Consider the following 17,615-nt stretch of genomic DNA (forward strand, 5'->3'; position numbering starts at 1 on the left):
TCCATAAGATGAAGTGCATTTAACATCATTTTCATGAAACTGCAATGAAGTGTCTGAAACCTTACCTTCAGTTTGCACTTACAAATAATATTTAAAGTATATTTTGTTCCATAACAAATGCTCTTTGTAAAAGTATGCTAGGAGTGTTTTCACCAGGGAAGTCATTTAATAATGATAAACTTGAAATATTCTTCCAGCAAGTACTATTTCCCTTTGGAATAACCTACCATGAACTGTGTATAATACAACCAGGACCTATTTCAAGGCATAAATAAGGTTGATTTTGATATCATGTTGACTTTAAGCTGCTTATAAGCTTTTTCTAATTAAATGTGCTATAATAACTATTTGTTCAGTGCGGTTCTGTAAACATTACGCTTATTTAATGAAAGTCTAGTTGTCATTACCTGAATTCATTTGTAGTTACGGTCGTCACTCCCATAAATCGCCAAACTCCTGTGCCTATAACAGGATTAAGCCCTCAGAAAACGATTGACAACCGTATTTAACTGCACTGTGTACATGGCCAACTATAAAGTCAACAGTGTGCTCCCTCGGCCAATTCCAGTCAAGTAATTGGAGGCAGTAATTTGTAACATCTCCAAATATATATATACACTTGCAGCAGTACTTGGTGTGAAATATTCTACACCATATAATCCAAAAATCTATAGCTTGAAATCCGCAGTCCCACAAAAGCACAAGCATTTCTTATCTCTACACCACTCGAACCATAGACATAACAAGATACGGTCCACACACTGTACACAAAGGGTGAAACATTATCGAGCTGACCTGCTAGCCCACAAAAGAAAGGCAGAGAAGGAGAGGAGGGGGATAACAATCAATAAGCGGGTAACCTTACAGCCAAGGTCGACTAGCACTGCTTCTTTTTTCCAGCCTGCCTTGCTCTTGGTTAATGAAATCTGTTTAGCCATGGCTCGCGTTGACCTGCAGGTCTGTGGAAGTAATGAATGGAATTCATCATTTGGAGCAGAATAACTAGAGTGCAAAAACAGAAATCCTTTCGAAAAAGCCAACGAGATTAGAAATAGATGAATGTAACTGGCCACTAATAGCATGTTAATTACAGTGCCTTAACACTTATATGGAAGCAGTTTAATTCAGTTGAACTAAATATATACTGTATGTATGGCAATATTAACAAATATTTATAACGATGTGATCAAAATGAATTATGACCTGATGACCTTAACAGCCAATCACAGTCATTTCTGTTGAACATTTGAAAACAATGGCAAATCAGCCCTGTTTAAGAACATGCTCAACAGCATGCTCAACAGCAGAAAAAAAAAAAAAAAAAAAAAAAAAAATATATATATATATATATATATATATATATATATATATATATATATATTAAGGGTGTAACGATATGCGTATTCATATTGAACCATTCGGTACAAGACTTTCGGTTCGGTATGAACCGAACGATTCAATTCAGACTAATATCTAAAAAGATAATAGGGAATAAGTACAAAATCTAATGTTTTCAGTGCAACAACGCTCAACATGGCATCCCAAATGACGTGGCAGACAACATGCTGCCTTCCCCGCTGTCTTGTTAAACAGTGGACCATTTTAAACTCAGAATATCACTTATTAAAGCATGCGCTCATTAGCAATCTTGCTAGCTTCTGTGTCAGCCTGCCTGCTGCCAACCTCCAAACACTACTCCAGGCACGTGCTTGACAAACTCGCAAAATGGCTAGTAACGTTAATGTAATCTCAGACATCCCAAGTCTCCCGGATGCTTAGGGAGACTCCTGGATGCCCGCAAACGAATGATAATGTTCTGGAAATTTTTGCTCACGTTTTAAGATTATGAGGTTGAACGGCATGAAATCCCATCAATCTACAGAGATTTCCCAGTATTTCTCTGTTGCAATCTGGACTTTTTTACAATAATTTACCCCAAAAGCCAGAGCAAAGCAAACACTACAAGTTTCTGTGATATATACATCACTACAAAATGCAAAAGAAAGAGATCGACTTAAAATGTCACTTACTTGATGTATAATGATTTGTTCAGCTGTAGTTTGAAACTTACTGTACCTTCACACCGAAAGAGACAGAGCATTAAAGTAGCCAGAAGTCATTCATTTTCAATGAAAGCCGGCGGTGAGGAGCGGCGAGGAGCTATGATGTGATTCAGCAGCAAGCAATCAGAATGTAGAAGTCCACCACTTAAGAGGAGTCCAAAGAACACAGTCACTGTAAACTTTGGTTCCGACCACAGTTGTTCCCAAAGGTTTGATTATTGCGGTCACTGGATTTCTAATTATTTACAATATTTTCGTACAGAAACATATATTAAAAAAGTTACTAGCGAGTTACTGATGTGCATCAATGTTATCTATACTTTTTCTTTAAAAAGTGGGAATCTCATGCGACAATATAATATGATAGCAGAAGTGGAGCAAAGCCACACTACACGCAACTCGATCTTCCATAGTTAAATGAATTTGATTAAAAAGTGCACAACATTTTCAAAAGAAAGCATGATTTATGCGGGAATTTAACTAATATGATATGCTGCAATGGCTCCTTTAAATACGAGATCAATGTAGTGAATTTGGACGCTCTTGACGCTGGAGCTGAAAGCAGACAGCGTTGTCGCCAGGGCAGCCAGAGCGCCTTCTGTGTGAACGCACAGTTAAGCTGAGAAAATACAGTTTTTCTCCCCTAAGAACTTAGTATGTGGTTTCTGTCAGTATGTTGTTGCAGAACGTAAACCGTCACTTTGGTTGGTCTGCTCAGACAGGCTGGTGTTGGCCGATGAACTGAATTCGATGCTCTGAACTGTAGAGTGTCCTCTGCTTGTCGCTGTGTGTAGGTGGAGTAATACACAACGATGAAGAGGCTGTTCTAGGGCTGTTTTTCGCAGAATATCGCACAGCTATCAGCCAATCAGATTCAAGAACCATACAGAACTGGTATAATATATATATCAACGATGTCAGCATCGTTATCGCAATGTGTGCATCCACAATTATTACATCGCAAAGACAAGCACTATTGAGTTGACTTTGCAATGTAAATTTTACATTTACATATACAAAACCATAATGCATGCACTGTTTATTTCACTTTTATCTTAGCTTTCTTGTATTTATCTATGCTTGTAGTTCATTTACTACATATTATGCATGAATCACTCTTCTACAGAATCACCCCAGTCAATCAAAATTATTACATTCTGCAACACTTCCGATATAAATTCTAACTATTAACTAGCACCGTAGTAGCATGTATGTTATTGAGATATTGGCTGCTTTTAAGTACTTATAAAGCACATGTTCTGTATGATCTTATTCTACGTCCCTAATTCTACCCAATACCTAAACTACCTTTATAACTATAAATAAGGAACAAATTAAAAGTTTATTGAAGCAAAAGTCAAAAAATTCAAAGATCGAGAACTGAACCTTAAAATAAAGTGTGACCAAAAATGATTTCCAAGTATAACAAAGTATATCGCAATAAATATCGCGGAAAAACTAAATATCGCACTGTCAGATTTTTCCAATAACGTGCAGCCCTAATATTTATAATGAAAAGCAAAATATTACCGGCAAATCCATATAATGTATTTAATTATTTAATTATTGACTTTTTTATAAGCAGTTTTATTATTACTTTTTTTTTAACCGATGATTGAATGTGTTCACAACCCATCATTTAATAATTCAGAACAGTACACTGTTACGTAATGGGTTTCTTTAAAGGCTATTTAAATAAACCGTATTAATTTTCCTCAGTTTGTGTGTTCATTGGGAATTGAACCCATGACCTTGTTGTTGCATGCGCCATCCTCCAGCATAGCCACATGAATTACTAAGATTTACTGCCAGATGTTCCTGGGTGAAATGTAATGCCCTTATTCTTTTTAGATGTCAATATCAGGTTAGATACTGCATGATACAGCGAAATTATACTTTTCTTCCAAGCTGGACTGTAGATCACCTTACCTCAGTGGCGAAGCTTATCGATTCACCCCTAGCAGATTGATAATATATTTGCCTCAGCTAATGTGTGAAGGAGAAGGGAAAAAAAACATCGGTACGATTTATAAACAAATAAAGAGCAGCTTTAACTGCCTGCGTTTACGAACTCTCTCTATATGTCTCAAGGCAAATATCGATCCATGCTTCTCTCTCTCCATCCAACTTCGCTCATCTCTTTGTAACCGGGCAATATTTAACTCTGCTGTGGTTTCCTTACATCGCTCAGACCTGCATGTATTATCCATTAGCTAGGATCTTGTCTGAGATTTGGGCCGGTGTAATCTGATCCAGGCACAGTAGATTGCATTGCACTGGATTAATCCGCTGTGGCTAACCAGGGGTGAACGGGGAGCGCATTGATTTTTTGATTTTCTCTAAAAGCGATGCACAGCCATCCTCCATCCAACGCAACTTGGTCTAATGAATATTCAGCCCAGCACCTGCGAGCTTTGGTGAGGTTTACTTCTGCTGGGGACAGATGTCGAGGAGTGAACAGAACAGATGACAGCACAACACCGTCTCGTTTTTCACAGTCTCGACTGCAATCAAAACCTCTTATCACACGGCGCAGGATCTCAATCGCACGCGAGGGTGAAAATGTCGCAGGTGTAATTGATCAGGCTCACCTAAAGAGAAGCTGCACTACAGATAGGGTTTCCCAATGAAGATCACATGCAGTGAGAGTCAAAAAGCCACTGAGTGTTCTTTTTTTTTTTTTTCCTTTTTTGAAAACTGAGTTATTAGAGAAACTAAGAAACTACGAGGCGAAGGAAAAAATGATTAGCCCTCCTGCATGTTAAATTCTAATTCTTATTTAAATATTTTCCAAATATTTATTTTTTAACAGAGAGGTTTTTGTTATGAAAATGTTTTTTCAACATGTTTAAACAACAAATTTTTAATAACTAATTTCTTCTGTTTTCATGTTATGTTACATCACATATTTTACAGATACTTGTAATCATTTTAAAGTGCCATTTAAAGGCTAACTAGGTTAACTGGTCTTAATTAGCCAATCAAAAACATACTGTAAGTTCTTATAGGGGGCTAATAACATTGAACTTATTTTATTTATATATGTTTTTATTATTATTATTATTATTATTATTATTATTATTATTATTATTATTATTATTATTATTATTATTATTATTATTATTATCATCATATATTATTGTTATAAATATAATTACTCAAGCCAAACTAAAATAAACAACTTTAATATATATATATATATATATATATATATATATATATATCCCTTTCTTTTTTCCCGCAATTTCTGTTTAAAGGAGAGCAGATGTTTTTTTAATAACTCATCTCTAATAACTGATTTATTTTATCTGTGCCATGATGACAGTAAATAATATTTTACTAGATATTTTCAAGACACTTCTATACAGTGAAAGTTACATTTAAAGGCTTAACTAGGTTAATTAGGGTAACTAGGCAGGCTTGAGTAATTAGGCAAGTTATTGTATAACGATGATTTGATCTGTAGAATAATTTTTTTTAAAAAAAGAACTTAAAGAGGCTAATAATTTTGTCCCTAAAATGTTTTTTAAAAATTAAAAACTGCTTTTATTCTAGCCAAAATTAAACAAATAAGACTTTCTCCAGAAGAAAAAATATTATCAGACATACTGTGAAAGTTTTCTTGCCCTGTTAAACATAATTTGGGAATTATTTAAAAAAGAAAGAAAAAATTTCTGCTCACCATAATTGAGTACACCCTATTTTGAAAATGATTTTCTTATCCATTTCTCAGTAAATATATAAGCAATGGATTTTGGTGCGTTAAAACAGAACAGATTTATTAAACAGATAAATTTAATAAAATAATATTTTAGTCACCAAACATATTTAGAATTTGAAAGATAATACAATTATTTTTTATATATATATAAACAGAATTAAAGGAGGGCTAATAATTTTGCCTCAACTCATCAGTAAACTATTAAACATATTCAAAATACATGGCTGGGTGGTATAATAAATTCATACAAAATATTGATTTATTTTTTCTTGCATAGCACGTGGAGCACAATATCATAAGAGATAAATAATTCTGACTAAATTATACTGTGCGTTTGGTAAAATAATGTTGTTGGACAATAAATGTGGCATACTGTATGTAGAAATAACTAAGCACATTCATACAGCAGTCATTGTGAAGTAACTAATGTAAATGGGTAATCAAAATAGTTTGGTCAACAAACAAACAAACAAACAAACAAACAAACAAATAAATAAATAAATAAACCAACTCCCCAATGTCATATACAAAAGTTTTAAAGAAAGGACTTTTAGGGTTTTGTTTTGTTTTGTCCATGGTCTGCATATATTATCCTAAATCCATATTAAGGCAACTTCAAAGTAATCAGTATGACCCCAGTTGAAAAACACTATACTCTTTAACTACAAATGCTCACCTAAGTCCAGCTTTTTGCTTTTGATGAAATACAAATTTCAAAAGAACAGCATAAACATCTTTCATGTCTGAAAAAACCCAAACAGACGCAGTCCAAAGAGATTCAAATGCCTTAAAGACTTAGAAAAAAGCTTTTGAACATTTCTACTTATTGCACAAAGAAAAAAAATCAAGCATCAACCTTTATATTGACCCCTATATCCCTTTTGATTCAACATTTTACAGCAACTAAGACATGCAGCCAATAGACAACTTTACAGCATTTCTGTCTCTTTTTTTGTCAATAATATAGAACTTTTTGTTCCATGATTGCTCTTTCTTGTGTATTTTATTCACTGTGTTGCATTTAGTCACATACACAACAGAGAAATAAAACTAACATCATTTTGTTAAAGTAGATTTCCTGCATATTTTACTCTTACTCATATTACAAGCTCGTTATAACTCAATAGTGCTAACAGGTGTCATGCCAGGATGTCATGTAACTAATTTACAAGAAAAGAAACAATATACACATCTAAACGTGGCTCACAAAAGATTTCATAGCATTATATTATTATGCTTAGAACCCACTTGATATATTTGTCTTGTTTGCAATGAAGTTTGTGGTTTGTGAGAAATGGTGCCGGCATGAAAATGATACTCATACTTGCACTATTCTGTTTGAGGCAAATAAAGAGGGGAGTTTCTAGTTTCATTATTCTTTATAATGAAATATTCAAATCCCATAGAGCCTTACAAAAAGAAAAAAAAAATCACAATGAAGTTAGCATGCAATGAAGCTATTTCTTAACTGAGGAAACGAATGAGAGCATCTAAAATGCACTTACCGCATTCAAGATCGTATCTAGTGGTTGCGACATTGTTTTCATACCCAAATGAATGGTATCAACATCAGGTTGAAAGGTGAACGCAGTTGTTATTTTGTTTCTCTCTTTCTGATAGCCCATCAAGTCAGGAGTTCGACAGGCATAAAGCTGTCATTACTACAGGAAAATAACAAAGATTACAGCAGAGCTTAATGTAATAGCTGCAATTTGCAGACCATTATAGGATATGAAACACAATCCAGTAGCTTGAATAGTGTCCTGTTAGTTTAACAGTGACGGATAATTTCTGCGGGATATCTAGTGATGCTTTATTCACAAGCTAGGTATTCATGAGTGAATCTACTAATATTAAAGATATTGTTAACTGACAAATACTCTAAAAAATACAACACGTAGGAAAAAAGATTTAGTCACGCTTCATTTTAAGTAACAATTCTCACTTTTAACTCAACTATTAACTATGACTTTTGACTCCGTAAACTCCTAATTAGCTGCTTATTAATAGTTATTAAGGTGGTAGTAGTAACACAGGCTCATTGTAAAAACGTACCCTCTCATACATATTTGGAGAGCGCAAATTATGTAGCATTTTGTCTTTTAAACAAATGCTACAAGGCAGCATCACGTCGCCAACAGCTTCTGTTTCTTTTCGCACTACAAGCTGACCATTTACCTCCATGTGGACTAGAGAAAGTCGATAAACAAAAACAAAAGCTAAAAAATAAAATAAACAGGTAAATAGCAAGGTGAGAATATGGTAACATCTGAAAATATGGTAAAAATCAGGCGGCTGGGAAGGCTTTCCTTTTTCTGGATTGCTTTTGAAAATATTATCGGTGGGTTTAGGGAAGGGGGATTTATGTGAGAACAGCAGACGCGAATAGCACTCGTGAGAGAAATTTGCTATCTGAAAAAGCATACACATACTGTAGGCCTCGGTGGATTCACTAAAACAAAAACAGCTGAAAAAATTTACCTCATGGGACGTATTTCACAAACTCCAGAAATGTATATAGGGGTACGTATCAATAATGAACCTTGGTTGATTAAGTAGGATTAGGATTATTTTTTAAGTACAAACAAACAGCCAATATCTTATTAATAGTCACGTAATAAGCCAATAGTTAATAAAAGTGGAAATTGGAGCTTAATTAAGTGTTACAGAATTTTTATTTTATTAAATTTTTTACTGAAACTTTGGAGATTTGTGAACGCAGGTTATCAGTCGAGAGTACTTTGAAAATCAAAATAACATATACAGACAAAACAAAATGAATACCCTTGGCTCCTGATGACACTGTGGTTTGATGAATTAAAACAATTAGTCTGTGCAAGAAACTGAAGATTATTTACAGAATAACTACATCTACACTACAACCCCCTTACATGTTTTTTTTTATATATATATATAATTTCTCAAATGATTTTTAACAGAGCAAGGAAACTTTCCCGGTATTTCCGATGATATTTTTTCTTCTGGAAAAAGTCCTATTTGTTTTGATTTTGGCTAGAATAAATGTACAAGCAGTTTTGAATTTTTTAAAAGCCATTTTAGGGTCAGTATTATTAGCCTATTTAAGTTAATATATATATATATATATATAATTTTTTTTTATTCTCTACAAAACAAACCCACTGTTGTTAAATGATTTGCCTAAATACCCTAACCTGCCTAGTTAACTTAATTAACCTAGTTAAGCCATTAAATTGCCCTTTAAGCTGAATAATATTGTCTTGAAAAATATCCAGAAAAATGTTATTTACTGTCATCATGGCAAAGATAAAATAAATCAGTTATTATAAATGAGTTATTAAAACTATTATGTTTAGAAATGTGTTGAAGAAATCTTTTCTCTGTTAAACAGAAATAGGGGAAAAAATAAACAGGGGCGCTAATAATTTAGGGGGGGTAATAATTCTGACCTCACAAACTAGAGCATCCACATTAATATTTGTTAATATTTGCATTAATATGAAAGAAATGCAATGATTAATTGAATTTGTCATTAAAATGTTACTTATTATTATTGACACTTATAAATTATTTGAAAGTTTATTGACATTTTTATTGTGATCCGAAAAATTATGTGGTGGCCAAACTATAATGACTTTATGACAATCATGTTTATGACAGATTTATGACAAGTTATGCTGTTTTGATAATGTGAAGCTTTTAAAAGACACAACTGAGGGAATGGCAGTTGTAATAAGAGTTGTTATAGGAGTGCATTAGATTTCCTTCATGTTCATGTCTGTGTCATGTCATGATTGTAAAGATGTCATGTCTTATGAACACTCCCATCAAGTAAAGTGTAACTGCCTAACCTTGAATTTCAGGTTTGAGACCAAGAACTATGTCATTCATTCATTTTCTTTTTGACTTAGTCCCTTTATTCATCAGGGGTCGCCACAGCGAAATGAACCACCAATTTATCCAGCATATGTTATTGCGCAGCTGATGCCCTTCCAGCCACAACCCAGCACAGGGAAGCACCCATACACTCTTGCATTCACACATATACACTTCGGCCAATTTAGCTTATTCAATTCACCTATATCACATGTCTTTGGACTGTGGGGGAAACCGGAGCACCCTAAGGAAACCCACACAAACAGAGGGAGAACATGCAAACTCCACACAGAAATGCCAACTGACACAGCAGAGGCTTGAATCAGCGACTTTCTTGCTTTGAGGCGATTGTGCTACCCACTGCGCCACCATGAGGCTCTTACTATGTCATTTATTTACAAATTTCTGTAAATAAATGTTTTACGTTTTGTAAAATAAATTCTTTCCTTAAAATTGTCACAATTTCCATAAAATATATTTTGTTTCTACATTAATATTAATAATAAATGCTCCTTAAGTACCAAATAAATTACATTTCAATATCTTCAGTACTAACAGACAATATTTAGCTTAAATCTAAGTAACATTTGACAATAGCACTCCATTTTCATCAGGTCATGTCTCAACACACGTCCGCAAAAATTCATAGCCAATCAGTCCAAAAAAACAGCCTATAAGAGCTATAATTGCAGGCTGTCCTTGAGTGAACTGCTCTTCAGGTGTCTGCAGTCATCAGCACAGGTTTCACGGCCAGCCGGCTCAAATCTCTAAAATCCCCTCCCAGACATCAGCCTTGACATCGCTCATCGGCCCTCCTCCACTGCACTGATAGCATTTTCAACAGGTCTTTTTTTTTTTTTCTCTCCACGTGCTGGGCCCGAATGACATTCTCTAGGGAAAACGTGTGACTGATGTGACAGAGCGAGGGATGAGGTTGGGCTGAAAGACTTAGGGCCATCCAATCGTTCACGATTAGGCCACAATTTGCTGCCAGCGACACGCTAACAAGACCCTAGAGACAGCACCATGCAGGTCAGTGACGCTGCTTCTGCTGACAGAGGGATAATTAGTGACTCAGACAGAAGATTAAGCTGGTAATACAAAACCATCCATTTAACACTCCACTGGCAAATAACTTTCCTTCCCTTAACCAGTCCATCAATCACAAGCCAGATTAGCTAATCAGAGCCTCCTGGAAATGTGTGGGAAAAGTAATTAGTGTAAACACTGCAAAAATGAAACTGTCCGTTGGGTTTAAGAAAGTTATTTTGAATGATGGATCGTCCAGATGTGTGCCCTTTTTGGGTAGATTTTAATCTAACCCTAAGTGATTAAATGAAGGCAGGAGAGCTTTGTCCAGGGGTGCAAATCGTGCTTCTGTTGCCAGTGAGTTTGGAAAAACAGAAAATATGTAAAGTGAAAGATCACTGCGCCAGACTGTACTGATTTAAAATCCTATCTAAATATCAATCGATCAATCAATCAATCAATCAATCAATCAATCAACCAATCACATTAATTTTAATATATGGTCTGATTAGCTTTGAAAATAGGTTTTATTTGTACATTAAAATACAATTTAACATTCGTTATTTAACTAAAAATTAATACCAACAATAGATTATTTAGTCTTAATTAATGTTATACTCAGGGACATGCAGAGACATTTTGAGGGGCGGGCTAAAGTGGAAAAAGTGGCACTTTTCTTATTTATTAAAAAAAAATTTTACAAAATATATTGAAGGATAGTCATTACACACTTACACACACACACACACACACACACACACACACACACACATTTCTCAGAAAACATATTTCTAAAGGTTCCGTTGACTTAAAATTTTACTCGAATGTTGGTAACAACCAAAAAATCTATATATGCAAAGAAAACTAAATAGTTTACAAATTAAGTTATGTGTAATACAATGAAATGACAAAGGGAAAAATTATTGAACACATGAAGAAAGGGAGGTGTAGTAAGGCAGTGAAAGCTCAAACTGTAATTGTAAATCTTTGTAAATGAATGTTAGCTGCTTCAGTCCAGCATCTACATTAGCAGGATGATGAAGATGAAACTAGATTGGACATTTCAGCAAGACGATGATCCAAAAAACAACCAAAGGACGTCTGAAATGGTTTCAGAGAAAGAAAATCAAACTGTAGAATGGCACAGCTAATCACCTGACTTGAATCCAATAGAAAATACAAACGAAAGATCCAATTTGATAGACGAGACTCACAGAACTGTCAAGATTTTTACACTCTGTCAAAGTCTGTGAAAGTCTCACACCTGAGTAATTCATGTAAATTTATTGTCCAGTTGAGAGACATCTTTAAGCTGCCATCACCACAAAATTTTTTATATAAAGTATTAAATATGTTTCAGTAGTTCAGCACTTTCTCCTTGTGTCATTTCATTCTTATTACACATAACTTTTTATTGTTTGGGTTTTTACCAAAATCTGGTGCAACTGCATGTCAACAGCTCCTTTATAAGTATTATTCCTAGGAGAAAACATGGTGTGTTTCAATACTTCAATGGTCCCAAACCATTCTGAGATTTATTTTCTGTTAAACAAAATATAAAATACTTTGAAGACTTTTGGACATTGATAGCCACTGACTTCCATAATAATAATAAGAAGAAAAATACTACGGAAATCAATGGTTACTTGCAGACAACATACTTTAAAATATCTTTCTAACAATAGAAAGAAACTGAAACAGGTAGAATGACTATGATGACAGAATTAAAATATTTAGAAAAGTAGTATCTCTTTAACAAAACAACATAACTTATTTTTATTCCCTCACGGTTACACAACTTTCATTTCATTTTTCAACACGTCTACAAAATATTTTTCACTAAACTTCCTGTATACTCTGCTTTAGAATTCACTAATTTTATCACAAAAACCAGCTAAGATACAATGTGCATGCATTGTTTTTGTTTTTTTGTTTCAAGTAATGTTATATATTGAGAATAATAGATGGAAGATGGACATATTTCCACTAATCAGCTGTCTTTTCTCCATTAAGCTAGCCTGTGTGCTCATGATATAATGTCTTAGCTAAACTTTAGCTAACTTATTACTGTACATCATGTCATCATGTGGATGTTAGTGAGACAATTTGACAATAACGTTATTTGCATTTGGTCATTTGTGTAATTCCCTAATTGTACATTTAACACACATGTAGTTTAGCCCTTTGTTAATCATTACTTACCTCCACACTGCAAAGTCGATGGAAAGACTAATTTACTTCAGCCGCTCTGCCTAGCTAGTGTGATACAGTAACAGAGGTCAGCTAGAAGTGCTGTGCAGGCAAACATCACTACACCGTTTACAAGTTTTTCTCAATATTCTCTCAATAGAGTGATAGCGTCTTGGTAAGAGTGCTTTTTTTTTTTTTTTTTTTGACAGAACATGCACCTAAATATACATATATTATTTTACAATTCTTAAAATGATATAAATTATACTGATACCCAAGAAAAAAAGGCACTTTCCCTCAAGGAAGAAAAAAGTGCAGAAGCTCAAACCTCCAAAGCCCCAACCCCTCTGCTCATGACTGTACTCAGCAATTACTGAAACATTTTTAATACCAAATGTTGATAGCGACAGTTAATGCACCATGAACCATCATGAACATTTTAAGGTTAATACTGCTGTTATGCTGTACTAAATATTGTTCATTGTATACAGAAGGTTATATTTTGATGATTCCTCTGATATTCTACATGTAAACTGACTCTCATTTTAGTTTTAATAGACTGTTAGGTACTTATTAGGTACTAATACTCAAATAAATAAATAGAAATCCAGCAAATTGGTTAAACCTTTATTAGGAATCATATATGGAAACTGTACATTGATTCCAATATAATTTTAAAGTCCTTACAGTTCAATAGCTTTGCAATAAATCCCAGTAACACTAAAGGGTTTCATTCATTCATTCATTCATTTTCTTGGCTTAGTCCCTTTATTAATCCGGGGTCGCCACAGCAGAATAAACCGCCAACTTATTTAGCACGCTTTCATGCAGCGGATGGCCTTCCAGCCGCAACTCATCCCTGGGAAACATCCATCCACACACATTCATTCACACACACACTCATACACTACGGACAATTTAGCCTATCCAATTCACCTGTACCGCATGTCTTTTGACTGTGGGTGTGCGAGAGATCTGCAGAGTGGAAGGCAACATTAACAGCCTGGTGTATTAACACATTTGTGCTGCCCATTACATTAGAAACCTTAGGAGAGGGCAAATTCTTTGCTTCCACATCAAAGTTTCTTAAAGCAAAGAAGGTCAAGATGCTCAAGGATTGGCCAGTTCAGTCACCAGACATGAACATTATTGAGCATATAGGGTAAGATGAAAGAGGAGGCATTGAATTTGAATCCAAAGAATCTTGATGAACTCTGAGAGTCCTGCAAGAATGCTTTCTTTCCCATTCCAGGTGACTTTATTGATAAGTTATTTGAGTCATTGCAGAGATGTACAGTATAGATGTAGTCGTTCAAGCTCATGTGAGTTACAATATTAATTATTTTTCCACTGCACTATGATTTTTTTTCTATACTGTACATTATTTCTGTTAAGTGACAAGACTTTTGTCCAATCAAAGTCAGACCAAACTGTCCTAATTAAATATTTAAAAATCAAGGCATGATCATATTTTATTTTGGTAAAATAAGCGTTTTTGCCTTTCATATAAGCCAATTCTGAGACCAAATGATCAACTAGAAGTCAAGTTACAATTTTCTGTTCCTAAAACTTGGATAAACGACAAGACTTTTATCAGGTAATGTAATGCCTTGTAAATGGTAACTATATACTGTAAAACCCCAAAGAGCTTGGATTAAATTCTATCAAATATTTTGACTGGGTTGCTTTGCCAAATAATGGTTGTTTGAAACCAACATGTTTTACTGTGTAAAGTTGCTAATACATATTCTAGTTCCTAATGTTGTGGCTAATATCTGAAACCTAAACTTAATAAAAACCTGAACAAAATATCGAAAGAACATGAGAGACATGAAAAAAGCTATTTTCCATCTTATACATATGTACTTGTTTTTTCCAACATTCATGATAAACGATCTTGTATATCTGAAAAGGAAAAATAAATATGGCTTGTCAAAAAGAATGGGTGGCTGGTAAAATTGTGCAGAGATCAGCCACTGTGGCTACTGACCACAAAAAAAGGTAATTTCGATCCCTTCAAGCACTGTAATAAAATAACATTGGCTTCTGCCTCTCACAATATATAAAAAAAACTCTACTGCTCTCTGAAAAGCTAATATCAAGACAGGGTTAAGACAAGTGACCTTGCTCAAGCAACTCTCCAGTCTTAGTCCTGTACAACACTCACACACAAACCTCACCCTCTCACCACTCCATCCCACTCAACATCTCAGAGCGACATGCTCCTCATTGGGATGCAGCATGTGTGTCCCCAGTGGCTGTTACCAGATTTACCTCTTTTAGAGGACTGGGTGTGAGGGCAGAAGACTGAATAAATAAAAGAGTCTCTCCACTCTCGTTCATTTATCATTCAGACTCTTAAACCTCTTACACATGCACACAGACCAAAGCAAGCACTCCCTGAATTACTTAGCATCTATAGTTCTAAAAGTCCATCTGTTTGGACTACTTTGTTATGTACACATGTTTGGCTGTTCATGCATGCAAATATTCCCTTAGCCAATCACAAGGCAGCAACTCTTTAGGCATGTAGATGGTCAAATCGAGCTTTAGAATAGGGAGGAAAAGAGATTCAAGTTGTTTTAAATGCTACAAGGTTAGTGGAGCTAGATCTACTGGGATTTTCTTGCACAACCTTTTATAGAGAAAGCTCACAAAAAAAGAGAATATGCAGTGAATGCCAGTTTTGTGGACTAAAATACTTTGATACTGGGGTCCATTTTATTTGGTGGGTGTTTTCTTATTGTTAGTATGCTTAGTATGTGACTGGGGAAAGTAAATGTTTAGGCTTAATTTACATAAAGGTGCATTCGTTTGCTAATTACTCAAAATTCACTCACCAGCCACTATTGGGTACTAATTTCGGGATTGGACCCACTTTTGTCGTTAGAACTGCCTTAATCCTTTGTGGCATAGATTTAACAAGGTACTGTAAATATTCTTTAGAGATTTTGGTCCAGATTGACATGATAGCATCACGCAGTTGCTTTAGATTTGTCAGCTGCCCATCCATGATGTGAATCTCCCGTTCCACCACATTCTAATGGGTTGAGATTTGGTGACTGTGGAGGCCATTTGAGTACAGTGAACTCATTGTCATGTTCAAGAAACTCGTCTGAGATGATTCACGCTTGAAGACATGCGTTAGCCTGCTGAAGGTAGCCATCAGAAGATGGGTACACTGTGGTCATAAAGGAATGGACATGGTCAGCAACACTACTCTGGTAGGCTGTGGCGTTGATCCAATACTCAATTGTTACTAATGGGCCCAAAGTGCACCAAGAAAATAACCCCCACACCATTACACAACCACCACCAGTCTGAACCGTTGATATGGTTCAGGTAGGATGGATCCATGTTTTCATCTTGTTGATGCCAAATTCTAAACCTACCACCCGAATGTCACAACAGAAATCGAGACTCATTGGACCAGGCAACGTTTTTCCAATCTTTTATTGTCCACTTTTGGTAAGCGTGTACAAATTGTAGCCTCAATTTTCTGTTCTTAGCAGACAGGAGTGGCACCTGGTGTGGTCTTCTGCTGCTGTAGCTCATCCACCTCAAGGTTCGACGTATTGGGCGTTCAGAGATGCTCTACTGCATTTCTCGGTTGGTTATTTGTGTTACTGTTGCCTTTCTATCAACTCCAACCATTCTGGCCATTCTCCTCTGACCTGGCATCAACAATGCATTTGTACCAACAAAACTGTCAGATATTTTCTCTTATTTGGTTCATTCTTTGTAAACCCTAGAGATGGTTTTGTGTAAAAAAAAAAGTAGATCAGCAGTTTCTTAAATACTCAGACCAGCCTGTCTGGCACCAACAACCATGCTACATTCAAAGTCACTTAAATCACCTTTGCTTGGATATGCAGCAGATTGTCTTGATAATGTCTACATGCCTAAATGCATTGAGTTGCTGCCATGTAATTGGCTAATTAGAAATGTGCGTTAATGAGCAGTTTGACTTTATGACTTTATGAGCAGTTTGACAGTTTGACTTTATTATGTAAAGCACTTTGAAATGCCACTGTGTATGAAATGTGCTATATAAATAAACTTGCCTTGCCTTGCCTATTGTACCTAATAAAGTGGCTGGTGAAGAAACCATAATCCCTTAGATATCATCAAGTAAACATTTAGTTAATAGATTGATTTTTCTCTATGTTGAAAACAAGATTGTGGGATTTCAAAGGCAATAGGGATGCTTCATATGTTGAATTTGGGGATGTTTGATGCTGCTTGAATCATTTGGATGCATGTTGAGTAAAAGCAACTAAAACGTAACATTACAGCTTACACTACAGTTAATTGCAAGATATTCACTTGGGTTACTTTTACTCGTTCACTCAATCCAGCTGGGTATTTAAGCAGAGTTTAGAGTTTAATTTAACGCTGACAAATCCCATTTCCAATTTGTGGAAGCACTGTCCACAACTGAGTGAAGTTCAGCCCAAGAATTATTTGTTGGAAGTGTATGCACAGACACACCACAGTTATACAAGACGACTCTAAAATAAAAGAGAGATTTGGGTAAGACAGCATTTCATCAGAGAGGGTCCAAAGAGGGAAAAACATCTTGCGAGTTGGGCCGAATCCATAATTAATCTGGGATGTTTGTCAAATCTTTTGATAAAGTACCCTTTAAAATCACTTTGTTAGATCAATACATGCTCTTTGAAGACGTTTCACTAAACAAACTTTTGAGGAAACTTACGAGTTTTCAAAAACTTCCTGTTTAGTTGCTGTGCCACTAG

At 35.1% G+C, this 17,615-nt stretch overlaps 1 long non-coding RNA gene across 2 annotated transcripts in view; it reads right to left on the reverse strand.

Annotated features, from left to right (window-relative positions):
- Positions 1-4,234, reverse strand: part of LOC141379125 (uncharacterized) — a 137,228-nt gene extending 132,994 nt beyond the window's left edge. Inside the window, exon 1 of one of the 2 annotated variants that reach the window (XR_015516982.1) lies at positions 3,993-4,234. This is a non-coding gene — a long non-coding RNA (uncharacterized LOC141379125). The remainder of the gene's footprint in view (positions 1-3,992) is intronic. The other variant, XR_015516981.1, reaches the window with a different exon arrangement.
- Positions 4,235-17,615: the final 13,381 nt, after the last annotated feature.

Source organism: Danio rerio, chromosome 19 (genome assembly GCF_052040795.2).
Source record: "Danio rerio strain M-AB ecotype USA chromosome 19, GRCz13ab, whole genome shotgun sequence".
Taxonomy (NCBI): domain Eukaryota; kingdom Metazoa; phylum Chordata; class Actinopteri; order Cypriniformes; family Danionidae; genus Danio; species Danio rerio.